We start from the raw sequence: 27655 nt of genomic DNA on the forward strand, positions 1-27655 counted from the left end.
AGTGTGGTTCATCGGTCCAGTGCAATGGGTCTCAGGCCTTACACCCAAGGAACAAACTGGATTTCAAAGGTTCTGCATTGGGGGCTCAGGTTATGTTGATATTTGGGGAAAGACAAAACTCCAGGGCCGAGGATAGAGGTGTGGTTTGCCAGGGATCCAGTCCAGCTCTGGGAATTGGGAATGCACTGTAAAAAAGACCCATGGAATTTTTGAGAATGATAGATATACTCTGCTTTGTGTCTTGGTGACGATTGTGTACATTTGTTACATTTCAGTGCTCTTACAAAGAATGAGTATTTTTGTATGTGAATTATATCTTAAACTTGACTTTTAAAATGGTTTAGAAAGAAATAATGTGCTGTACAAGGCACAGTAGCTAAATCTTAGAAGCAGGCTGTATATATCCATCAACAGATAGATAAAGAAATTATGGTATTTATATACAATGGAGTACTACCTTGCCATGCAGAAGGCTGCATGCAAGTCATTTTTAGGAAAATAGATGCATCTTGATATCATGATTTTAAGTGAAATAAATCAGACTCGTATGCTTAAAAATTGACATAAATCTCTCCAAATGAGAAACCAAAAGTATAAATAAATTAAAGGCAAAATGTAAGATGGATAATAGCAAAAAGGGAGATAGATCTTTTGCAAAAGGGACAGCGAGATGGCAGTAGGTGGGTGGTAAGAGAGAGAATAAAAACAGTTAAGATTCCTTACCTGCACATGGCAGCTCTCTTCAGTTAAGATTCCTTACCTGCACATGTCAGCTCTCTTCAGTGGATGAAGGTAGTATGTCCTAAAGATGTGTACCTAAAAATAATAAAGATTGTGCTGTTAACAATGCCCAAATCATTGGTAAACCATCTAAAAAAAAAATAGCTTGGTTTCTCCCATCATAGAAGGTAAATTCCAAATGGACTATAGATGTGAATGAAAAAAAAAACCTGTAAAAATTTAAATGTAAACAGAAAGTGTAGGTGATGAGTACATGGTGGATGAAAGCAAAAAGCCGAAGGACCAAGATGTGGAGTAGGGGAGGGGAGGGGAGAGGGAGGGAGAGAGGGGATGGGCCTGTCCACTAGCAGGGGCCACTTCTGCAGTACCCTCCTTTGTACCCTCCCATTATGTGATTCAGATGACAGATACAGGGGCATGTGTCTTAGAGGCATCCTGACATTGCAGCCTTTGTGTATGTCTCATATTTTATCACAGAAAAAGGCCACATTTGGGGTCCAAGTATAGTTTGCCGCATTTTACACACTAAGAAGCTAAGTCCATCTCTCCCATACCCCATGCCAATTTTCTGTTCTTTGTCCAATGCTCAGCCAGTCAAAGCAGCCATGTGATCTAGCACAAATTAATACACTCTGAACTTTTACAATCAAGGCCAGATTAAAACATCCTGGACAGTAGATATAAGATGTTTAATAAAAATAAATAAACTACAGGTTAAATCTCTCTGACTTGAGGAAGAGAAAGTGCTGGGGATTTAGCTCAGCGGCATAAGCACCTGCCTTGCAAGCAGACAGTCGTGAGTTTGATCCCTGGTACCGATAAAAAACGAAAAAGACCAAAAAAAAAAAAAAAAAAAAAAAAGAGATGTACCTGGGTTGCAGGACTGTGGGTGACTCTAATTTTACTTTGCATGTTTTGCTAACTTCTTGATATTTTCTAGGTGGAATACATATTACCCAGGTAATTAGAAAGAACACTAACATTTTAAAATAGACAGAAGTAGAACCCAAAATGGAAGACAGCAGCTAGCCAGGAAAAATGCGTTTGAGTTTTCACATCAAAACTTAAACCTTAAAGGCAGAGAGAAAGATCCCAGGAAAGCAGTGGGGTGAAGGCTGTCGGGTGGAGTGTGCAGAGATGTGATGGCACTAACTAGGACGCTGCAGTGGGTGAGGCTGGGTCGTAGCCGTTCCCAGATGTGCAGGTTGTCACCTGCTTCCTTACCTGGTCTTGCTCATCACAGATGTCAGGCCCCCAGACAGCTTGACCCAGGGCAGAGGACAGATGGACAGCACGGGGGGAATCTGGAGCCAAGTCCCAAGAGCAAGGAGCCGCTGTCTTCCTCATGCAGTGACTCGGACAGGGCAATGAGAGCGGACGTCTCGGGGTCTACACTTAGGCTCACTTCACTGCACCTCTGGCTTGGGTGCTTCCTTCTGATTTCCCTGCTCTGAGAGGTGCTGGCTAGTGCAAGGTGGGGGTGTGAAACACAGCGTTTCTCTTAATGATTTGTTTTCCTTTAAGCCCACCGTGCTAATGGTCTGTGTTTGGAAATTGGAAGGCTTGGGCTACATGAAAAGCACAGAAGTCTCTCTCTAAACCCTTAGCTTCATGCTGATGCCCCTCTCCGCCCTCTTCTCTAAGTTTCTACTTACACCAATCAGTGGACTGTCGCTGGCTGCTTTTGGACAGAGTTCATGCTCTCATCTTGGTGTAGAAAGACCTGCTGTTCACCCTGCATCCCAGCCCTTGCCATGCACACCAGCCACACCAAACCAGCCTGGTTCTCTGAACACATGGCAGGCTGGTTTGTGTCTTTGGACACTTAGGGTCTTGTTGATGTCACAAATCACTACCATGAACCAGCCTCTGAGGTAAATGAGTTAATTCTGTCTCATAACAAGCCTGTCCTGTGAGCTCAAGGCCAAGCCTGTGGCTCAGAGAAGTGAACTAGCTCACGGAGGGTCACACAGCCAGTAAGTGACAGAGTCAGAATTTGAATGCAGGTTTAATACCAAAGCCTACCTTACTTTTATTTTTATTAAAATGTGTCAAAATATAGATAAGATAAATTCCATCGCATTAGCCCTTGTGAAGTGGGTAATCTGTGGTGTTGAGTGCGCTTACATTGTTCTAAGCTCTGACCAGCATTCATCTCCGGAGCTTTGGGATCCTTCCCACCTCACTGAAGGAAAGGCTGTGGACCGCCCGTCTCTTGGAGGAGAAGGTGCTAAGTTTCACACTCTGTTCCTCAACTCAGATGTTTCAGACAGACGCAGAAAATACTGTTCTGCAAATGCTGCCTTCATCGTTCTTGAGACAGGCAGCCTCTTTTTGTTTATTTATGTTTTAGGTGGAGCACCAGCAATCAAACTCACCACCTTGATTTGCCAGGCAGGCGCTTATGCCACGGAGCTATGTCCTCAGCTCTTTTCATTTTGCGTTTGATAGCATGGTTATAGAAAATAGCCTTCTGCTTCCATTGTTCTAAAAAATATACAGAAGTACAAGGAAGACTGGATCTGACCCTTGCCTCAGTGCGGGGGACACCAGGAAAGCGGGGAACGGGGAGTGGGTGCTTTTGGTTCTCTATAAACCCGTAGATATCACCTGACTTTTAAAACTAACGTTTATTACTCTGGTAAAAATAAAAATCCACTCATTTTTCAAATACACTGTAATCCTAGCACTCTGGGAGGACAAGACAGGAGGCCCACAGGTCGGACCCCATCCTGGGCATCTTAGAGAGGCCCTGCCTCAAAATAAAAGGTGTAAGAGGGCTGGGGATGTCGCTCAGGGCAAAGACAAAGTACAACAACGGTCCTGGAGGTTGTAGAGAGGGTGAATGAAGCCTTTATGCCCTGCTGATGGGACTGTAAAATGGTTCAGCTACCATGTAAAACAGTATCGAAGTCCCTAAAAAAATAATTAAACACAGAATGTCACATAGCTCAGAAATCCCATTTCTGAGCACATGTCCAAAGGAAATGAAAGCAGAACTCCGACTTAATATCTGCACAACCACATTCACAGCCACACTCTCCAAAAATGACCTGAGGCAGACCATGCCGGACCCGAGAGGAGAGAAGCCGGTTCAGTTTTCCCGTGAGTCAGCAGAGGCCATGCTGGGTCTGGGATGAGCTAGTTTGAGATTCCCATAAGCTGCATAAACCAGGCGGGCCCAGGAAGAGAGAAGGAACCCCCTCTCCTAAGCAACTGGCTGGGTCGGAGGACAGGCTGAGATGATAGCAACTGAGGTACAGAAACAACTCAATGCTTGTATTGTTTGACTGACTGCAGGCCTGGGCTGCTGGTCTGGACATGTACTTGGAGGATGGCAGTGTGCATTGTGGCAACTGTGGGGATTTCCTCCTGTCTTGTTTTTGAAATCCATCATTCTCACTGTTTTGTTTTGTCCCAATTTATTGTTGTGTTTTATTCAATGCTCTGTGTTGATTGGTTTTATTTGATTTCACTATGTCTGAAGGAATGGATAGCTATTGTGAAGATAACAAGACACGTTATGGTAGTCATTGATAACCTACTGTCCTATTTTAAAGTTCTGTACCACTTGCACTGCTTTGTTTTGATTGGCTTTATTCTGTTTTATATCATTGGTTTTATTCTCTTTACAGTAAAAAAAAATGGCCTGAGCCTATCAATGGATAAATGAATAAATACAATGTGGTAGAAATATGCGATGGAATATAATACAGCTCTGAAAGGAAGAAATTCTGACATGCTACTACATGGGCGAGCCTCAAAGACATCATACTAGTCAATTTGTTTGTCTCAGTGTGTACCAGTGGGAGCCCTGGTGATCGTGTGGTGCCTGGCATTTTTAACTTTCCTCTCTTCTGGGCTGAGTCTGGCAGGTGTCTCTGCTGCAGTGTGCCCCTAATCCTTTTTGTCATTAACAGCTATCTCATGAGGGAGATACCTTCAGACCATGTAAAAGTCTTTCCTCATCTACCTTCCCCTCACTAGAGTTCTGGCACCTAGTGATATTTCCTGACGTAATTAGCACCATAATCATTGCCAAGAGGTGAGTTCCCTATGTGATCATTCCTTTTGTGTCTATTCGGGTCCTTTTTTATTGATTAACTATATCTAACAGCAAGCATCCATGGGTCTTATTTGAATGACTGTGACACACCACTCCTTTGTTTAATGCTCAAAACTTCCCAGTGTGGCCAGTCAGAGCCAGTTCAAACTGTTTCCTGTGTCCCTCTGGCTTGTCATTAGCATCGCTTGATCACCTCCTGCCTTGATGACACAGACAGATGCTCCAGGCTCGTCTTATTCTTTCCCTGAATTTGGCCATCCAGTTTGATGGATTGTTGATATATAGATTAACAGTCCAATCCATGCGGATTAAAGTTTTTTTTTTTTTTTTTTTTTTTTGTACCAGGGATTGAACTCACGACCTCACACTTGCCAGGCAGGAGCTTGTGCCAATGAGCTACATCCCTGACCTCCATGTTGATTTATAAAACACAGCTACTTCTAAATGTTTCAAATGTGCAAACAGAAGAAGTCACCTGGTTTTCCTCGTGTGCCTATCCTATTGCTTTAACAGGTGCATGTGAGATTTCACCCTGGTTTTAACCAGATTTGGTAAGCACCGATCCAAACAGAGGAGGTGTGCACTGTACAGCTGATTCAATACTAGCTGTGAGCATGAGTGACCCTGAGAGGGGACAGGAAAGGGGGCAACAGCGTCTATACTGCGGGGGTGCTGGGCTTCTTTGCTCCTCTTGGATGCTCAGGGGAAGCCAGCCTGGACACTTTGTCCCGGGAGAAGAGCTCTTGCGTATTTACCTTTAATGGTAACGGAACTAGAACCACTGTGAAAACACGCCAGATTTCACTAAATGGTGTTCAGCACCATAACTGCTAGTGGCCGAGCTCAGAATAACCCAGATTTCTGCACTGATGGGGAATTAACTATCGACTGCCAGGAAATACCTGGCATTTCATTGTAGCAGCTCTCAATAAGCATTGTAGGAGCTCTTCGGCCATGGATTTTTAAATAGTTACTAATTAAACAAAAATAGAATCTACAATAATAGTAATGATCCTTGTGGCACAGGTCAGTAGCTAAGCTCCCTTGTGAGCGCTCATTACCTGTGGGGAGATGGTTTGTGAAAGACCGTGTGTGCTGCCTTGGATACCCATGGCTTGGGGTCGCTGCTGGACAAGGTGGAGGGCTGCACCCCGAGCCCACTGCATCACCCCATGCACCCTCCATCCCTGCGGCCCATCTTGTGTTGTCTCAGAGAATCTGCTCACTGGTTGCTCTGCCCGTTTGTCTCATGGCATGTTTGATGAGTAGCCCTCTGAATCCCCTCTTAGGACGGGTGGGGCCCTGTTGCACAAGGGCCACTGAGTGTCCCTGTGCCGTGGATGTCAAGTGGCCGTGAGTGGGCAAATGGAGTAGTAGTGCCAAGTGGTCACTGAGCAGCTCCAGATGGCTGGGCGGAGGCCCATCCAGGTATCGAAGGAGCCACAGGAGGCGGCTGTCTCAGGTAAAGGCAGGTCTTCCGTTTGGGTGACCCAAGTAAGTGTGCAGTTCCTTGTTTGTTCATTCATCCAAAAGATAAACACTGAGCACCTACTATGCCCCAGGTATCGAATTCGGTGCTGGGGATAAAAATCAAGGCAGACATGGTCGTCAATCCCAAGGACCAGACCGGGGAGGGAGGAGTCTACTAACACGGAAGTAAAACTGTGTCACTGAGGCAGGTAAGCCAGTGCCGGGAGGACAGCAGAGGGACTGTGTCCACAGTGTGGCATCCCTGAGGGACACTAGGAGAAGGTGCCACTGCTGCTGAGGACTGACGGCTAAGGAGGGTTGGGCTGGGCAGCTGATGAGGGGAGACTATTCTAGGCAAAGATGTCACTACGGGCCAGGGCTCTGGCGAGCATGAAAGGCGGTCACTTGCGAAGCTGAAGGAAGTGCAGAATGCAGAGGAAGATGGAGGTGAGGGACAGTGTGGCACAGCTGAGTTCAAGGTCAGGGGGGCGGGGAGAGAAGTCCAGGTTTTGCTGTAAGTATGAGAAGCTTTGAAGCCAGGAAGTGGCAGTGCCCAGGTTCTATCCATAAAAGTGCTATCTGGTTGCTGATGGTTTTTGTTTTGTTTTGTTTTTTTGAGACAGGGTCTGGCTGTTAGTCCAGGCCTTGAACTCACTGTGAAGCCTAAGTTGGCCCCAGACTTGTGGCAATCCTCCTGCCTCAGCCTCCAGAGTGCTAGGATTCCAAGTGTACACCATCTAGAGGCTTCTGGTTGCTGATGGAAACCAGCCTGGGGTGGGGGTGGGGGGCAGGCCCTGGGGAGACGCAGAAAGAGCAGATAGGAATTCAGGTAAGAGCTGGGCACAATGTACAGCCCTGTAATCCCAGCATAGAGGGAGACTGAGGCGAGAGGATCACAAATTTGAGTCTCACATTGGTAACTTCATGAAACTTGGTCTCAAGATTGAAAAAGAAAAAAAAAAAAAAGGGTTTGGGACATGGCTCAGTGACAGGGCTCCAGCCTAGTACCACAAAGCCAAACCCAACCCAACCAAACCACAAATTCAGGCAAAAGACACAGTCACTTAGACTAAGGCGATGGTCAGCAGTGACAGGACGTGGGCTGACTGGACAGTCACTCGGGGAGTAGAATGAGCTGGGGGTGACTGAGGTCAGGAGTGATCAGGACAGGGGCCAGGATTTCTGCTTTGAGCCACTGAGTGAATAGTTATGCAATGGTTTAGGGGGAAGCAGCAGATAACTAGATACTCAGATTTTAAAATCTGTAAAATATCGTTCAGTTTACCATTTTAACCTTTTTAAAGTGTATTTCTCAGCTGCATTTGTTATACAGTCAGGATCACTATCCATCTCTTAGAACGTGATCTTTTTTTTCTGGTTATTTTATTTGTTTTTCTGTCTTATGAATGTACTTTTTATTAGCGCACAGCCGCAGTGCATCATGATTACAGTTATCACCGGCAGAGCGCATCTTCATGCCTACCCCCGCCCCCCAGACTCTGCGCCCCCTGGACACGCTAACTTCCCATCCCCTCACCCTCGGCCTCTGGCAGCCGCGGTTCTCCGTTCTATTCTTCAGCTGCTTCAGAGGCTTCCTGGGACGTGGAATCCTGGCTGGTGCCCACCGTGTGAGGGTGGGAGTGCCTGGGCTTCAGGTCCATTTTTGGTGAACAAATGCTGCTTTGCCTTTGCCTGGCCTTTTCTAACCCATGTGGTGGCCGCTGTAGAAAGTAAAAAGCAGAGTTAAATGTGAACTGCAAAGTAAAGGGGTGGGAAGCTTCAGAAAGGGGCAGCTTTTGTTACCATCTTTTGGGGAGGTACCTCAAACAGAAGTCAAATAGTTTTGATGATCTTTGGAAGGCTTTTGGTTTGTTTTTCCTTTTTTGTAATAAAAATTGGAGTTTTAAAGTGTTTTTCAATTTCTCTCCCAGCTCACTTTCATCCCCCGATTTCTTTGCTCCTAATGGAATAATATAAACTAGTGTCTGTCGTTTATTATTCTCCAAAGCTGTCGATTTACCCAGAACGGAACGCAGGCAAAGAAGTTATTAAAGTAAAACAACTTCCAATTGAGCTGCTAATAAATGCTGAAATGCACCCACATTTCGCCTATTGATTATTTCCTGCCGACAAAGGCAAACACAAGCTCGCACGCAAGCTGCCTGTGGAAATGAAAGATTTAATTAGATGCAAACCGAATGAGCTGGAAGATCTACTGTGTTTGGTCATCAAACAATTGTTATTCATAATTGCCTCTTTGAAAAAGCCTGCTTCTTGAGCCTTTTTTTCACTTAAAAAATTCCCTACAGTGCATTAAGATGACGAGCACATCGTTAATAAATTCCCCCCTGTGCATTTTACCAGCTCAAGGTTGTGGACAGGAATGAGCCCTGTCAGGCTGTAAATCAGGTGTAATAGAACATGCTGGATTTGAGAATTAGCAAGCAAGAGCCGCGAGATCATTTTCTCTCCATCTCCAAGTGCTAAACGCGGGGAAAGACGTGCTCCTGGAAGATGTGAGAAGAGGCTCATAAATTCAGAGAGTGGAATTCTCCAGAACTCACCAGCTCTGTAGGTATCTGCATTTAAAGTTTAGTGTCAGCCAAATGCACTGATACTTAGCCATGGGAGTATATTAAAAAGTTGATATTCATCCTGCCTGCAGTGTTTCGAGTGCACTGCTTTTCATGTCATGGGGAAGAAGAGGAAAATAGAATCATTGCCTGCAGCGGCCACATGTCACATAGTCTCACTGGGTTCTCCTATTTGAAGTCCTGAGAAAACTGTTAACCTCTGAAGTCCTTGGTCTGCTTAATTGTATAGTGGGGATGTGAATTGTACCCATTTCATTGGTTTGTTAAAGAGGATTGAATGAGGCAATGCAGATGAAGATGTTAGCATAATGACCGGACACAAGGTAAGCCCGAAATGAATAGTAATTCACCTCCCACATCTACAGGTCCCTGAGAGGAAACCTCATTTCTCCCATTCATTCTGTTTCCTGTAGCATCTTGACCAGAGTCTTTTTTAAAAAAAAATTTTAAAGAGGGTAAAATTAAACAGAACAAAACAGATCATAAGAAAACAATTTAAGAAACACAGATTTCAAAGCAAGACCACTGGAGATTTCACTGTCTATCACATTGTCTCTTGTTTTCTTCCAAATACTTGTCCATATCTTCATACACAGTCGATTCATACCAAACAAAATAGTTCTAAATTGATCAGAACAGGATGATAAAGGCATTTTAGGTCTTCAAGACCAGACAATAGGGGAGTCAACAGTGGCTGCCACAATGTCTCTGGTTCTCTTCAAAATAGCTGTCCATATCTTTACGTGTGTTGAAATTAAACAAAATAAAACAGACTAATATCACTCTGGACAGAGAATAATAGTATTGTTAGATTTTATATCATGATGCTACAGAATTAGCAGTGGGTATCTTAGTGTCTCTTTTTCTTCAGAGTATCTGTTCATTACATCCTGCATTATATTATCTATTCTCGTAAACTGTTTAGAAATTCTACACATGCGTGAATCTCTACATGTATACATATGCTTTCTGTATTATAAGGAAAAACAGATCAAAACAAGACAACAAAACAAATTCCTAGAAAAACATGAAACGAAAAAGACATATAAAACCACAATCTTAGGTGATCTGCAGTAGTTCCTATGCTGTCTCTTGTTATTTTTAATAGAATTGCTTGACCAGAGTCTTACACTTCTCCTGTCCATACAAGTTATTGTCAGGGGTGAAGGAGTCTCGGTGCCTCAACATTTAGGTTCCTGCCAGTTCAGGTGGGAATTGATAATCATTCAGCAAACAGCAATTTGAAATCTTCAGTTGCCTTTAAACAGAAATAATAGCTGGTCTTGGGAAGGGTGGCGGCCAAAGGGCAGGTGTGTGAGAGCCAGACAACCTAGTGCCCACTCCTGCTCCCCACAGCGGCTGGAGAGGCTGACCATATGAAGATTACATGAGTTAGCCCCCACACACACCACTTGGGACAGGCCTGGCACATAGTACGTGCTCAATAAATAGAAACTACAATAGAGTCGGGATTTAGCTCAGTGGTGTAAGCCTCTGCTTGGCAAGCACTATGTTGTGAGTTCGATCCCTGGTGCACCAAAAAAAAAAAAAAAAAAAAAAAGAAAGAAAGAAAAAAAGAAAGAAAAAAAGAAAGAAAAAAAGAAAGAAAAAAAGAAAGAATAAAAGGAAACTACAATGGAACAAAATGCAGCAAAGCACAACAAAGGGATTGGTTACTTTTGTGGTCCTGAGAGATAATCACTACTAAATGTTTATAGAGTGTGTTGTGTGGTTGAAATCACACTAGGCACTGATCTGTCTATCTGTCTATATAGATATAGATTGCAATTTCCCATTTATTGAGTTTTTCATACTGTGCTCATGCCTTGCACCTACGGCCCATCAACTTCATTTGATTCACACAATAGTCGTGTAAGGTAGCTGGTATTTCTGTCCTTTGTCATTTTGAGACATGCAGACAGATAGTAAAATGAAGTAACTTCCTTGAGGTCACACAGGTGAGGAGATTAGTGATGTCTCTAAGATTCAAAGCCAGGGCACTTTGATAACAAAGCTTACCTTCGTGTACCCGTAGGGCTAGAACCCAAGTAAGACCGGGGGCCCCTATGAAATGGAGAACTGTGATGTAAATTTGCTGCCCTTGTGACTGCAACTCAGATGCTTAATAAGTCTCAGGTTCTGCCTCCACGCAGCGACTGGGACATTCGCCTCCCTAGCGCTGTGCTGTGTATTATAGACAGATACAGGGACACTCAGATGGGTTCTTCTAAGAAGGCTTTGTTGAGCACCTGCACATTCAGGACTCATCACTTCTTATTACCCTCAGCTTGTGTGACACCACAATCCCAGGCTAGACGTGCACACTTTTCTTCCCAGATCAGACAGGATTGGGTGTGTTCAGAGGGGTATGGCCGTAGACAGCTTTCCTTTAATATCTGCTCCCTGTTAGGCACTGTTCCTGTATCACTATACTGTTTTGTGTTTTTTCTTGTTTCTCAAGTCAGGTGAAGCATATAAACAATGTCAAGGGAAATATCTTTTGCAGACCCTGACAGGACTCATCCCTGCAGAAATCAGCAGATAAAAGATGCATCAGTGTTGAATTTGACATTCCATGTTAATGTAACCATTGACACACCAGGTCTCCAAGCAAAATGATTGTCTCAAAGGAACAAAATGAGAACCCATGGCACGTAGTCAGTGTTGAACTACTGTGTGTTAGATCAGCTGCCCCTGAGCATGACAACAGGCATCTGCAGCCAAACTTCAAGAGCAACTGCAGTGTTAGCACGTGAAAGCCTCCCTGGGAAACTCAGAGCACCGAGCTTCTAGCTTCTGGCTGGTGCTTTGCATGTTGTGCAGTGAAAATGCTTCTTGCACTCAGGCTTCTCTGTCCCTCGTGCAGGAGGTGCAGAGCTGGGCTCGCAAGTTCCAATGTCCAGTTCTGAAGTTCCAACTTCCAGTGTTTCCCCAGCCGCGTGATCTTTATAAGTCCCAGCCTCTCTGAGCTTTACTTTGTTCATTGCAAACTGGAGTTTTGGCTAATAATAAGTATTTTTTAATTGTGATAGAATATGCATAACCCAGAATTTATCTTTTATCTCTCTGTGTGTATGTGTGTGTGGTGCTGGGAATTAAACCCAAAACCATTATACATTCTAGGAAACTACTCTACCACTGAGGTGCACACTCAGTCCAGATTCGTCACTCAGACATTTCTAAGGGCACAAGTTCAGTATAGCTAAATGTAATGTACCGGTTTACCACCATTTGCCTAGAGAACCATCGTGAGAGTTAAATGAGAAAAAGTTTTGTGGAAATGTTTTTTCTTACCTAGCAGAGGTTTCCATCTCATATGTGTTATGATTTGTGTTTCCCCAAAATCTGATTGCAGTTTTAGATGGGCTTTTTTGGAGGTAGCTGAATCTAGAGCACGTGATTGCAATTCAAGGTGTGAGTGTTATACTTGTCCTAGGGTCGGGGTAGCCTGCATACAATATGACAATATAAGGGACAGAAAGAGGCTTATTCTCTCTCTCCCCCTCTCCCCTCCACCTCTCTCTCTCTCTCTCTCTCTCTCTCTCTCTCTCATTGCTTTTGCTGTCTTCTGTTGTCCCTCTGCCATGTACCACCCAGCCTTGGAGCCAGTAGATTATGAACTGAAACCTCTACAAACTGTGACCAAAGAAACCCTTTCCTCCTAAAACTTAAGGTGTCAGGTAACTGAGTCATGAGGCAAGCCTCACGCAAAAAGGCTGTGTTTACGCTAGCAGAACATAAGCACCCCATTTCATCACATTTGTCATCACCCCATGGGGGAAGCCACAGGTAAAGCCTGCCTGGCTCAAGGATGATCCTGATACACCTTTTATCGTTATCTCTCTCTGTCATTTATCTCTGGGTCACCTGTCTATAGATCATCTATATCTACCTATAATCATATCCATATCTGTTTATTCATTTATTAAAAAATTTATCAGGAGCTGGGGATATAGCTCAGCAGCATAGTGCCTGCCTGGCAAGTGCAAGGTTGTGAATTTGATTCTTGGTACCAATATATATATATACCTTTTAATTGCCAAGGGATAGTTGAGGTGCTAGGAATACAGCAGCGAAAACAAAACAAATTTCCTGCTCTTGTGGATTTTATTTTTCTATGGAAAAGACAGAGAACAAGTAGGAAGATATAAACTATTAAATAGGAAGAGATAATATAAAGAAAAACAGTTCAGGGTAAAGAGATGGAGAGTGACAGTGGCTGCTTTTTCAATGGAGAGGTCAGGAGGGCTCTCCAATTTCAGGGGATACCTGAATGGCAGCTGGAAATTAAAGAAAAGATGCAAACTAAATATAACAGTATATTTAAAAGATGATTCATCATGATTGAGCAGGATTCCTCCTAGGAATGCAAGGATGGTTCCAGATGTGCAAACCAATACACATGAACAGCACATCAATTGACTGACGGGCCTTAGTTGGGTTATATGGGGTTTTTAGATATTGAGTTTTCTGAGTTCCCTATGCTCAGTATCTAAAATCCCATATACCCAACCCAGAAAATTAGCAAGAGACCTAAATAGTTTTCTTTCTTTTTGTTATCAGGGATTGAACTCCCAACTTTGTACTTGCCAGGCAGGTGCTAATGTGACTGAACTAAATCCACGGCCACCCTAAATAGCTTTCAAAGGAAGGTGTACAAATGGCTAACAGCTGTATGGAAAAATGGTCAGCATCATTAATCATGAAGGAAATGCAAATCAAAACCTCAATAACATATTGCTTCATTCTAAGAAGAATGTCTGTTTTCAAAAGCACTAAAGATAATGATTGCTTTTGAGGATGTGGAGAAGAGTGAACATTGCTTATAGTTGGCATGAATTTTCTTTATCCATTCAGCTATTGATGACCTACAGGGTTTTTTCCAAGATTTAGCTATAATGTTCTGTGGTGCTGCAAACACGGGTATATGCACATCATTGTGTAATGTCTTTAACTCTTTTGGAAAGATACCTAGAAAGGGAATAGCTGGGGTCAAATGGAATTTCTATTTTTAGTTTTTTGACAAATTTCCATATTGATTTCCATAGGGACTGTATTAGTTTACACTCCCGCCACTAACAAAAAAGGGTTCCTTGTCCCCCATAGCCTCACTGATATTTGTTACTGGTTGATTTCTTGACATAATCAATATTGAACAGGAGTGGTGAGAATGGACATCTTTGTCTTGTTCCTGATTTTAGAAGAAACCTTTTTGGTGTGTCTTCTTTTAGTATGATGTTGGCCAGTAGCCACTGGCCATAGGTGGCTTTTATCAGATTGAGATAAAGATGTTGGTTCCACTCTTTAAGGTTTTTATTATGACTGGGTTCATTAGTTAAAGTCTCCCATCATTATTTTTTTAAAAAAAGGTAGCTGGGGATATGATTCAGTGATGCAGCGCCTGCCTGGAAAGTGCAAGGTCTTGTGTTTGATTTCTGGTACCAAAAAAAAAAAAAAAAAAAAAAAAAAAAAAAAAAAAGGTATATAGTCTTAGAAGCTGGCATCTGTGACAGGAATGGAAATGTCAGCTCTGGAAAGAAGGAGGCGACTGTTTTATCCTTTGGGATCATCAAGGCCCTGGACTGTAGAGAAAAGAGGCTTCAGGGACAGCTACACAAGGGTCTAAACCTCACTTACAAGCTGCTTCTTGCCTTTTGCATCTGCTAATGGAACTATTACACTTTTCCATAATGCTTTGAAATAAAATGTGCCTGCATGCACATGAGTATACAGACATGTAGGCATGCATGTCTTGTGTGCACACATGTATGCTAGTCGTGGGGAACACAAATGCTGCAGTTGAGGAGAGTCCTGATTTTCCAGGGCTATGGGTAGATAGATATTAGAGGTCACAATATGGCAGGAGCAATCTTGGAAAAGACGGGAGGGGCCACTGCACAACAACCGAGGTGGTAATTTGTTCCACTTCTGCAAACTGCCTTCTCTTTCCGAGCCTCGGTTTCCTCACTGTCAAAGGGGCTTGGTAGTATCTACCCTGAACAATGTAAAGCAGTTACCACAGTGCAGGACTCAGTACTACCACTTGCTAACTGGAAGTGGCTTTATAAATAATCATTTTGTTACTTGCTGTATCTGTGTGAGTGTGGTGTGGATTCTGGGCAGAAAGAGTTGTTTCTTCAGCCATGTCCTTTCAGTGGAATTCTAGATGCATTCCCAAACAGTTGTGGAATTGGAGGAGAGAAGAAACCTGGCAATGACCCAGGTTATTGACATCTTCGTTCTTGTTTCTGAAAGAGACCAGTAAATAGCATTCTTTTTTTGCTACGCAAGAGTCTTGAGCCAGCTGAAAGATAAGGCAGACGCCTAAGAAGCTGGACTTCCTCCATGTCACCTTTATACTGATCAAGCTGACTCAGGGATTAAAGTGATTTCTTACTGCTGTACCACCATAGAAAACTTCTTACCCATCTTGGACAAAGCTGAGTGCCTGCAGAGCTGACTTGACTGGGCCTGCCCTGGCTGAAAATCTAGGGAAGAAATTTCCAAAATAGTCACAGTGGTTTTTTTTTTTTTTTCATTTTTTCCCCCTTTGTAGCTTATACAGGCTTCTATAATGAGTGTGTATTTCTTTTGTAATGGAAAAATCCAATTTCATTTCAAAAAAACTTTTTATAATGGCAAGGATTAGATACTAGTAGCCAAACCAACAACTTAGAATTCTGTAGATTTATGATATTATTCAATGTTAATGCTGCAAGAAACCTTAAATATGTCCTTAATTTAAGAATTTTAAATTTTTTGGGAGTGTGTGTGTGTCACAGATTCCTTTGAGGATATTTTAGAAATGATGGTTTCTTTCCTCAAAATACACCACATATACACTTTTGCTAGTTAAATGGCTTTTACTTTCAAGTTACATAAAGCCCTACTTACTGGTATCTTAAACAATGGAGAAAATGTATTGACTCATACAGCTAAAAACTTTAGGGGTTTCAGGTGAAGCTTGATTCAGCCCTTGAACAATTTGACAGCAACTCTAATTTCATCTGTTTCTCTGCTCTGATTCCTACAATATCAGCTTCATTCCCAAGCTGGTTTGCTTGTGGGTTCCAAGGTGACTGGTGGACCTCTTCTTGTGTGTTCATGCTCAGAAGGAAAGAATTTCTCCATCCCATGTTCCCAGGACAGGCTGTAAGATCTGACCTGATTGTAAAGTTGAGACACACAGATCCCTGAACCAATCCTCCAGCTGGCAACCAGAGGACCAATTGCCTTGCTGAGACTGCTTGCCCTGCCTTGAAGCTGGTGTGAAATTAGTGTCCCAGGACCATGTTATTTCCCAAATGGAAGCAGAGGACACAAATATCCCTGTAACACAGCTCTGCAGGTTAATAATTCCTAACCAGATCCAGTCTCCCATGAGGAGTCAGGGACCAAGAACGAGGTCACAAATGTCCAAAGCGACACATTCCACTGCCTGCCTGCTGCTTTTCTTGCTACCAAACTCAATTCCAGTGTCACATGTAGTGAGTAAAAAATGAACTGAATTAAAAAGCAGGGCACTAAGCAGATCTCCAAGCTCCCTGAAGATTTGGTGCAGATGCGCTTTGATGATGAGACAAAGAGGACATTTATATTAAAAAGAAAGACGGATCCAAAGTGAAGCAGCAGCCTTGAGATTGCTTAGAAGCCGCCCAAGTAAAACATCATGCAAGGAAAACAAAGAGAGAGGGAGGAATGATTCTGTTATTCACGCCTGTATCTTGAAGATAATCATTGTAATTTTCCTTCTAAAAACCCTATTTGTTCAGAGGAAATGACTGTACTCTAATAAGTACTTGTTTATGAAACTCACAGTAATTGGATTGGGATGTAAATTATTAAACTGCATGGGGTGGGGGTGGCACTTCTTGGCAGGTGTTTAACGGTTGTATTCCAGTGTGTGTGGCTGGCCCGTCTGCTGGAAAGGTAATACTCCCAGGAAGAAAATTGCTTCGCTCGAGTCAGAACCAGGGTGACTTTCACAGATTTCTGAAGTAGCTGTGTTGCAGAGGCCCTGCTAAATCACATGGTCTGGCTGCCTCTTTTTACAGACAAGGAAACTGAGACCTGCAGTGCAAAGGGACCTTTTAAAGGATGAAAGTGATCACACTGACAAATGACTGCTTCTCTTCCCATCTCTTGTGGTCACACTTTGCCCTCAGTGCTGGACATGGAATTACAGGATTTAATGTTTGGCCTGCTGGGTTTCAAACTTACTTTGGTCCTATTTCTGCCTTTTGGAATGAGAATGTTTACCTTACATCATTGTAACTAGCAATGTTTAACTTTGTTCCTTCCTCCCTTCCTTTTTTTTTTTTTTAAACAGGGAGTCACATCTCAAACTCTTCAATGAAACTGGAAGGGAAAAAATTCTCCTTAACTCATTCCTGGAAGCAAACATTACTCTGATCCCATAACCTGAGAAAGACCCAACCAAAAAAGAGAACTACAGGCCAATCTCCCTAATGAACACAGATGCAAAAATTCTAAATAAAACGTTGGCAAACAAAATGCAGCAAATTATGAAGAAGATTATACACTATGACCAAGTGGGATTCATCCCAGGAATGCAGGATGGTTCAATATACATAAGTCAATAAATGTAATCCACCATATCAATACAACCAAAAATAAGAATCACATGATCATTTCTATAGATGCAGAAAAAGCTTCTGATAAGGTCCAACACTTATTCATGATAAAATGCCTACAGGAAATTGGAAATTACCTCAATGTGATAAAAGCCATCTATGACAAACCAACAGCCAGCATCATATTAAATGGCCAAAAGCTGAAAGCCTTTACCCTAAAATCAGGACCAAGGCAAGCATGTCCATTATCATCACTCATATTCAATATAGTGCTGGAAATACTAGCCAGAGCAATTAGACAAGCAAGAGAAATAAAACGAGTAAGGATAGGAAAAGAAGAACTTAAGTTATCATTATTTGCAGATGACATCATACTATATGTAGAAGACCCCCCAAACTCCATTGAAAGACTCCTAGGTATAAGAGATAAATTCAGTAATATAGCTGAATAAAAAGTCAACACTCAAAAATCAATAGCATTCTGATACACTAACAACAAAACCACTGAGAGAGAAATAAGGGAAGCCACATCCTTTACAATATCATCCAACAAAACAAAATAGTTAGGAATTAATCTAACAAAAGAAGTAAAAGATCTATACAGGGAAAATTATAATACCCTGAAAAAGAAATCAAAGAGGACCTCAGAAAATGGAAAGCCATCCCTTGTTCATGGATAGGAAGAAAAAACATTGTGAAAATGGCCATTCTCCCAAAACTGTTATACAGATTCAATGCAATCCCAATGAAAATACCACTAACAAACTTCATAGATCTAGAGAAATCACTCCTAAAATTCATGTGGAACCAGAAGAGACCTAGAATAACAAAGGCAATTCTAAGCAACAAAGGCAAGATAGGAGGCATCACAATCCCTGACTTGAATTTATACTACAAAGCTGCTATAATAAAATCAGCATGGTACTGGAATAAAAACTGACCTGAAGATCAATGGAATAGATTAGAAGATATAACTACAACTACAAACACACTCAGCCAACTTATCTTTGATAAAGGGGCCAAACATATCCACTGGAAAAAAGATAGTTTCTTCAATAAATGATGCTGAAAAAATTGGCTCTCCATATGCCAAAAACTAAAAGTAGACCCATGCCTATCACCATGTACTAAACTAAAGTCTGAACGGATCAAATATCTAAATATTAAAACAGAATATTGTTGGAAGCCAAAGTAGGTAGAAATCTTGAAGACATAGGGTAGGTAGAGAATTCATGAACAAGAATCAAACCACATGTGATATTTTGCATGATCACAGAATCTGCATGATCACAGTAACTGGAATCATGTCCTATTAGAGTTTTGCATGTTGAAAGAAATTTCCAGCATAGTGAAAAGAAAACCCACAAATTGGGAAAAAATTTTAGTGAATGGTTCCTCAGACAAAGGACTTTTGTCCAGAACATATAAGAACTAAAAAAAATCAGACCCCCAAAATTCAAAGATCCAATCCAAAAATGGGCATCCAAGATGAACACATAGTTCTCAGATGAAGAAATACAAATGGCAAATAAATACATGAAAAAAAAATGTTCAGCATCATTGGTCATTAGAGAAATACAAATTAAAACAACACTGAGGTTCCATCTCACTTCAAAAAGAATGGCCAGGATCAAGAAAACTACCAACAACAAATGCTGGAGAGGCTGTGGGGAAAAAGGAACTCTCCTGCACTGTTGGTGGAAGTGTAGACTGGTACAACCATTGTGGAGGTCAGTCTGGAGATTCCTCAAAAAGCTGGAATTGGAGGTCCCATTTGACCCAGCTATTTCACTTCTGGGAAGAAGAAGTGAAAATGTCATACCACAGTGATATATGCTCACCCATGTTTATAGCAGCACAATTTGTAATAGTCAGATTTTGGAAACAACCAAAATGCCCATCAACTGAGGAATGGATAAAAAAAAGTTGTGGTATTTTTATACAATGGAGTATTACTCTGCCATAAAGAACGATCACATTGAGATATTTATAAATAAATGGATGCAACTTGAGACCATACTCATAAGTGAAATAAATCAAACTCACACATGTAAATACCGAATAGTCTCCCTAGTGTAAGAAATGGTGAGACTACATAAGATACAAAAAAAATAATTACAGTGAAAGGATAAGAATCTGCTTAAAGGGGAAAAATAATATCTCAGGGAAAATGAGGAAAAAGAAAAAGGAAGGGAAAAGAAAAAAATGTCTAAAATTATATAGACACACTTTGGATAGCTAAGATGATTGTGCTACAAACTCTATAAGTGTTTGGAACAAAATAGTTAACATTCATAGGGTTGGAACAATTGTACATATTATTGTATAGTGATCTGAGGAACTTTTGAAGATCATTATGTAAAATAACAACCCTAGTTATGCTCATACCACTTTGTTTTGAAAGCCTATATTGTCAGTGTTCTGGGCTCTTTGCTATTGTTGTTTATATGTCTTTTTTGTCTCGTGCTTTTCTAGGAATTTGTTTTGTCTCGTTTTGTCTTTCCCTCTAATACAGAAAGGGTAGATATACATGTAGAGACTCATGCATGTGTAGAACTTCTAAAAAGTTTATGAAAATTGATTATATAATGCACGATGAAATGAACAGTTACTTTGAAGAAAAAGAGACACTAAAATACCCAGTGCTGATGTGTCAGGATGTGAAATTCAGCAATACTATTATTCTTTGTTCAGAGTGATTTTAGTCTGTTTTGTTTAATTTCAACATACATGAAGATATGGACAGCTGTTTTGAAGAGAATGAGAGACATTATGGCAGCCATTGTTGACTTCCGTAGGTCTTGAAGGCCCAAAATGCCTTCATCATCCTGTTCTAATCAGTTTTATACTATTTTGTTGTGTATGAATTAATTGTATGTGAAGATATGGACAACTATTTGGAAGAAAACAAGAGACAATATGATAGACAGTGAAGATCTCTGGTTGTCTTGCTTTGAAATCAGTGTCTCTTACATTGTTATCTTATGATATGTTCTGTTCTCTTTTATTATGTTTAATTTTACCCTCTTTAAAAATAAAAAAAAAAAATACCAGGGTGTCACAAGAGTTTGCCTGAAGTTTCAGAGATTTTGGGCTTGGACTTTTTAGCAACACTGGAATTGTTAAAACTTGGTGGTTTTTTTGCGGGGGGGGGGAGGGCAGGCAGGTTTCACTATGCAGTTCAGGCTGGCCTTGAGCTCACTTTGTAGCCCAGGCTGGCCTCGAACTCACAGCGATCTTCCTGCCTCAACCTCCTAAGTACTGGGAACTATTTTAGACCTAAACCACAACAGTCTGTTCCTGGCCCCCCAAAAAAGTCTTATACACATCTCTCTGTGCAAAATGTTTTTAATCCATCTCCAAGAGCTACTAGTTGGGCGTGGTGGTGCACTGCTGCAGTGCCAGCACTTAGAAGGCAGCGGCAAGAGGACTGTCATTAGTTGGAGCCCAGCCCGGTCTACAAAGAGAATTCGAGAACAGGCTGAACTACATAGCAAGCCCCGTCTCAAAAAAATAGTGAAGTGGCTGTCAAACCTCAGGTGTTTGCAGTGGCCAGATTCGGGAGCGTTTGAGCTGACTATTGAGCTGTTGGGAGGCTGGCTCTGGTTGGAAGAGGCGGGATACTAGTGTGACCCGGAAGAATTTATCTCCTTTCCGGGTCCCACTTCACTCTACTTCCGGGCTGGCGTGAGGTAAGCACTTCCGTTTCCGGGCCCTCCCATGATGCTGTTCCTCTGTCGGAGCCTGACAAACTGGGACTGAACCTTCTGAACTGTGAGCCAAAATACACCTTTTCTCTGTTAAGTTGCGGGTGTCCATCACTGTGTCCCAGAGATGAGAAAATGACTAAGATTTCTGTTTCCACTGGATTAATGAACAGAATTCAACAGCAGGCACGGTTGGATCCAGGCTTACTTGGTCTCCTCCTCCCGGCTGCCCTTTCTGCCAGGCTCTCCCAGAAGCAATGGTGAGCCTGACACGCCAGGCTGGCATTGTCTTCACCTCAGGCCTCATAGGGTAAGGTAGATCTTCCCCAATATTTTCAGAAAAATTTCTACAAATAGTCTTTTGAAGGGTAAAATTGGGCTGACCACTTGTTTGGGGTTAAACTGTGCCCCCGCCCAAAGACATGTTAAAGTTCTAACCCTACTACTTCAGGATTGACCTTACTGGCAGACGTAATTAAGAAGTGGTAAGATCTTTTGTGAGTTGAGCAGATGCCGAATCTATTAGGACTGGTGTCGATCAAAGCAAAGGACAGAGAAGCCCCAAGACAGAGATTGAGGAAAGATGGCCATGTGACAACGAAGGCCAAGATGGGGGAGATGCTGCCAAAAGGCCAGGGATGTCCGGGGCTGCCAGCAGCTGGAAACCCGAAAGGGGCTGGAAACCGTAGGGCCCTTGGTGGCCTAGGCCCAGTTGACACGCCTCTGTGGTACAGAAGCATGAGAAGACATGAGTGCGTTGTTTGAAGCCAGTTAGTTTGTGCGTCTTTGTCACAGTGGCCCTAGGAAACAACTGGGCCCATTGTTGGGGAATGGAATAAGGTGACTGGCCAGACTTGGGGTGCATAGCCAGCACACACCTGGCACCCTAAAGAAACACTGGGGAGTGTTTACCAGCAAAGGGGAAGTGGGAGTTGGGCAGGTGAGAGCTAAAGTGCACACTGTAACGTTAATGCCCTGTTTTAGCCGCAGCACTTCTAGCCTGAATCGTTGGTATAACCTCCGGAATTGCCTTCATGTGTTCCTCCCTTTTTTCCTTCCAGCGGTTATATTCAAGATGTTTGACTGACATTCCTCATTTATTGTTTTAATCTTGCCACTCCAGTCCTTCTAGAACTCTTCAAATGCATGGAGAAATATCCTTTTCTCTCATATGTCCTTAAGGGGCAATTTCAAGCTTCTGTCACCCCTGTTATTCTCCCTAGATGGAAATGCAGTTCTATTTTACTTGCCAGTTCTGGGGATTGAGCCCAGATTTGGCTTCCATCTGAAGTCTAAATTAACCTTGCTTTCTCTAAGAACCTTTCTGGATATCTCCTAGCTGGAGTTTTCAGCAGCCTGGGAACCCTTTCCTCCATGACCACAAATGCCCCTGTGTATATTCATTTGCTAGGGCTGCTGTGACTTGGTGGATTAAGCAGCAGGAATTTATTTTCTCACAGTTCTTTTTTCTTTTCTTTTTTTTTCTTTTCGAGACTGTCCAGGCTGGCTTTGAGCTCACTTTGTAGCCCAGGCTGGCCTTGAACTCACAGAGATCCTCCTGCCCCAACCTCCTGAGTGCTGCAGTTATAGGCATGCCCCACCATTCCTGGCTTCTCACAGTTACGGAGATTGAGAGTTCCACACTAAAGTGTTGACAGGTTTAGTTTCCTCTGCGGCCTGTCTTCCTGCTGACTTCTCCCTATGTCCTCACGTGGCCTTTTCTCTATGTTCACATTCCAGCTTCTCCCTTTCTTACAATGACACTAACGCACATTGGTTTAGGGGTCTCTTGATGGGCTCATTGATTGTAATCACTTCTTTGAAAGACCCAGCTCCAAATATAGTTCCTTAGGCTGGCCCATCCATGTGGTGTTGTTGATCACCTCTTTGAAGGCCCTGCTTACAAAAAAATAGATTATATTTGAGTTACTGTGGATTACGCCTTCTATACGTGAATTTTTTAGGGGAGTGCAGCTCAGTGCATAGCAGCATTTCAGACTTTCATTTTATGAATGCGTGCCTTACTTTACCTGCATTAGGAGATGACAAGCTCCTCAAACACCTTATCTAAGTACTTTTGTCTCCATCATGCTTTCTTGGATTTAGTAAATGCTTTTTTTCCCCCTGTAATGAATGAGTGGTATAAAACAGTTCTTGGTCAACGCCATTTTCCAAATTTTGGATTTAAAAATTTACATGAGGGGCTTGGAATTTAGTTCAGTGACATAAGCGCCTGCCTGGCAAGCATGACGTCTTGAGTTCAGTCCTGCATACAAAAAAAAAAAAAAAAAAAAGAAGAAGTTATATGAGGCTTGATGTGAAAATCCCAGGTTATTTTTCTCTTCAGCCTTTCTACTTTCTATCTGTGTGACCTGAAGCAAATCACTTAAGTTTTCTGAGCCTCTGTCAGTAAATGGGGACAATAATGCTTTCCTGTTTGTTTCACAGGATTGTTTATAAGTGAAATAGTTTAGTAATCAAAAAATATTTGGGGATACTTACTATATCCTGGGCACTCTTCTAGGCACCTGTGGGGGGGGGGTAACATGGTGAATGGCTTGGCAAGGTTCTTGTCCTTGCAAGTTTTGTTGGGGGACAGGTGACTAACAAAGCCACCAGTACAGGAAGTGATTCCAGAAAGCACCAAGTTCCTTGTGGACTGTGTAGGAGGAGAAACTGTAGAGGAGGCTGACCCCTTCAAAAGGGTGGTTGGTGCCCTCTCTGAGGAAGTGGCAGCCCAGATCTGAAGAGTGAGGAAGCAGTGTCTGTGTTCCTATTGTGTGGAAGGGATGAGCACCTCAGGCAGAGAGAGGAGCAGACACTGGCTGCTCCTGTGAGCTGGCGGAGTGGACCTTTTCAATGGGAGGTTCAGGTAACAGCAGAGCAGCCCAGGTATCACAGCATCTCATTTCCCACTGTAGCGAGGTATGCTGTGGCTCACTGCCAGTGTTGGCAGAGAGTATCAGGCGAGATCATGAGGCTGAAGGCACTTGGGAAATAGGAAGTGCTATGGGGTTTGTTTCCTGGTGGCTTCATTATTTGAAAACATGTTGCCCACGATGAAGGAATTTGGACTTTGAATGCAGCAACCAGCTTTTTGATCAGATTTTTTGAGCAGCCCTACGGTCACCCCAGCTCAGAAGTGCCAGGGTTTTTCAAAGCAAATTGAGAATTAAGTAGCTGTGCATCAGTGATTGGAAACTTTCTTTTTTTGGGTCCAGCTTTTCTAGTGAGTCTGTGCACATATTTGGTATGGGTGATCACTGTGAGGGACCTTTTGAGAACCTGTGAAACCACCTTGGGGCTGTGCATATGGTGTGTGTATGTGGCATTGCACAAAGAGCCTTCTGTTCACACACCTTGAACATTCCTTCAGTGGACCCACTTATTTCATCAATGGTAAAACTGCGCCCAGATACACATAGAGGACTCTTAACAGCGCTGTTTCAAGAGGAGATGATTACCTCCAGGTTCTTGGTAGTAAAGTGTACTTCCTTTCAACTCCGTCTCCAGTTCCCTCTGCACCCTACAAAGTACTTCCCTATGTTTCTTGCCCCCACCCCCCAGTCTCACCTGCTCAACACTTCAGCTCATAAATGGCAGTCCACAAGTGCCTAGTGAGTCCACTGACTGTAGCTTACTCTGCAGGCTTGCAAGAAGAGGAGGCAACAACTGTGTGTGTGTGGAAAAGGTCACCGCTACAGACAGAGCCATGTGACTGTCAAGAGGAGCATGGCTGTCCCTTTTGTTGGGGGGAAAAAAGCAGTGCCAGGGGAGTTTTACAAAGTCTGGGTTTACAAGGTCACTGGAACCACACTGAGAACTACCTCCTGCTGCCGGAGGTCCGAAGGAGAACTCATTGCCTCACTAGCCCTCTTCCTGTTCTGTGTCTCTTGGTCAGACTCCAGTTCTCTCTTGCAGTTCATTTTCTCTTGTTCACTCCTACCTGCTCTTTCCTTCTTCATTCACTAGATTTGAATAAGGTTCTCTTTAACTTGTGGGGCCTCCAGGATGGAAGTTCTGGGAACATCAAAGGCAACAGCCTATGGTGACTGTTTTCCAAGGACAGATGATCAGTTTTGAATGGGCAGGCAGAGACTAAAAAGTCCTAGCAAGCAGAGTGTCGTGGCACACAGCTGTAATTCCAGCACTCTGAGAGACTAAGGCAGGGAGGATCACATGTTTGACCCCAGCCTGGTAACTTAGCAAGGGCCTGTCTCAGAATGAAAAAGGGGCTGCGCATGTAGCTCACTGCAGAGACCCTAGGTTCAATGACCAGTATCAATGGATGAATGAGCAAGTGAACAAGTTAATGAATAAAATTTAAAAAAAAAAAAGCAAGATGTTCCCTCTGAGTTGAGGGGATATCTTGCTTTGGTTTCAGAATCTCTGACAGCTTGTGTGGCTGGCAGTACGTTCTGAATGTCCAGATGTCAGCAAGCTGGTGGCTGCGGGGGTGGGATTGCGGTCCAGAGGGTTGATGCTGACGTTGCAGCAGCTGCTGGCTGTCTCTGCCTCAGTGTCTGTTAGCCGTCTCCGTGCTATCCAAGTGGCCTGGAATTTGAGATGTTCAGGGTCAGTGCCAGGAGGAGTCTAGAACATTCATTGTCCTCGTGTCCTCTGCTGTCTTCCTGGATTCGCTCATGCAGGATGATTATTCTCCTTCATGCCAACATCCTCCTCCTGCATAACACTAGAGTGAGCGCTGGTGTATGTACTGTGGCTTCTCAGGGTAACTGGGGGCCACAGAGCCTCAGCTGTGAATTCGAAGATCTCGGGACCTGGAAGAAACCATTCCCAGAGGAAACTGTTTGGAGATGTGTTTGGCCAATAAAAGAGGGAAAGCGACCACTGACTGTAACCTGCAGAAGTTTAAGAAGTTATGCAATAAAATGTGTTTCACACAGAAAAATTAATTGCATTTGATAAAAAAAGAAATCCACCCAATATATAAGGAATTTCTTTATCAAATACTAACTCTTTTCTTTAAACTGAAAAGATAATCTATGATTAGGAGAAACAAACATTGCAGAGGGCACATGAAATCTGTCATTGGACTTCTAATCTTTCTTTCTTAAGGCAAAAAATCCCAGAAATTTCTTATGACTGTTCAAATGCATATGTGCATGGATATGAGCTCAGAAAACTCAAGCAGGAGCAGTAATGTACATAATGTCTGCATCTCAGTATTTTAACCGCAAGATTTCACATAATTTGTTATTGAACCAACTTAATAGCGCAGAGCATGAAAACAAAGAGAAAAAATTTTTTCTCCATTAAAGATGCCCAGCTGTCTAGACACGGTAACATTTTCAGCTTGATGTCATACAATGGCAGTGACCTTGATGCAGTGGAAATATCTGTTTCACCTTGTGGGTGATTTGTCATACCCCCCCCCCCCGCATTCTTCTCTAGTGTCTCCTTTTGGAGTTGGATCTGGCTTTGTTAACCAGTGTTTGTTTGCATCCTCTGAAGAACAGGACTTTGCTTTTGTGTTTTGGCAGGAATTGCTTAACCCTGAGAGTCTTGTGAAAAGATGTGGCGAGGAACAGAGTTGAGGGCATGTGCCGTGATGGTGGAGAAAGAGCTGCCTTATTTTTTAAATTGATACACTTCAGACCCCTTTCCATGACAGTACACACAGAAGGATCGTTTACTATGGCAAACATTCCGTGGTGCAGTTATGAATATCATGATAATTTCTGACTGTCTCTCGAATGTAAAAGCACAAAGAGAAGTGTGGGGAAAAAGACACTTGGCACAACTGGGAAATGATAATTCACGATTGATGACTCTATCACATTTATGTTGTCACCGTGGAAGGATGTGACAAATTAATGAATTTGTCTCTTCTCTGACCTAAGCCCTCCACTGCACAAATCCTCCTCGCACACTGAGTTAGTCTCTTTGATGACAGCAGTGCTACAAACCTGGAAGGTGTGTGGACTTAGCCACTTCGTGTTTGGGGACCTGAGGCAACAGCAGAACTGCTTCCCTGAGACCTGGCTGGGGCTGGTCTTGGGGCAGGTGACTAGTGCTCAGTCAGGCTTGCCGGTGTTGCACACTGATGGCACAGGTGCCCATGTGACCCTTAAATAGAATGTCTGTTTTTTCTGGCTTGAGGAGTCTTCTAAATTGTTGGGTCCTCCTGCCCAGGCCTATGGGTGGCACTGTACTGGTTATTAAAGTTGCAGTCACCTCCATTCAGTTGGCAGTAGCTGCTGTTCTGAGTCCCCAGTGGTCAGTCCTGTGACTCCCCATCTTGGTCCTCCCAAGGACCACCCCTTACCCAGCCACCCAAAGGTTAGTGCTGAGCATGGCAAGAGCCTCCTGAGCACTGCTCAGAGCTACTGCTTGTCCTGTTCTGATTGGGATAGAATGGGAGGCAGGTGAGTCCATCGGGTCGTTAAATAATTCAAATGCTGCCCTGCCTATGGGTACATAATGAGTGAAGCCTATTGCAGAGACAGTTTTGTGACAGAG

At 42.9% G+C, this 27655-nt stretch overlaps 1 long non-coding RNA gene across 1 annotated transcript; it reads left to right on the forward strand.

Annotated features, from left to right (window-relative positions):
- Window positions 1-1081: 1081 nt before the first annotated feature.
- LOC134471593 (uncharacterized) lies at window positions 1082-8190 on the forward strand. The gene is made up of 2 exons (XR_010041067.1): window positions 1082-6486; window positions 7700-8190. It is a non-coding gene; the product is annotated as an uncharacterized LOC134471593 (long non-coding RNA).
- The last annotated feature ends 19465 nt before the right edge of the window (window positions 8191-27655 follow it).

Source organism: Cavia porcellus, unplaced genomic scaffold (assembly GCF_034190915.1).
Source record: "Cavia porcellus strain 051 isolate PalLab524CR breed Dunkin Hartley unplaced genomic scaffold, mCavPor4.1 scaffold_19, whole genome shotgun sequence".
Taxonomy (NCBI): Eukaryota; Metazoa; Chordata; class Mammalia; order Rodentia; family Caviidae; genus Cavia; species Cavia porcellus.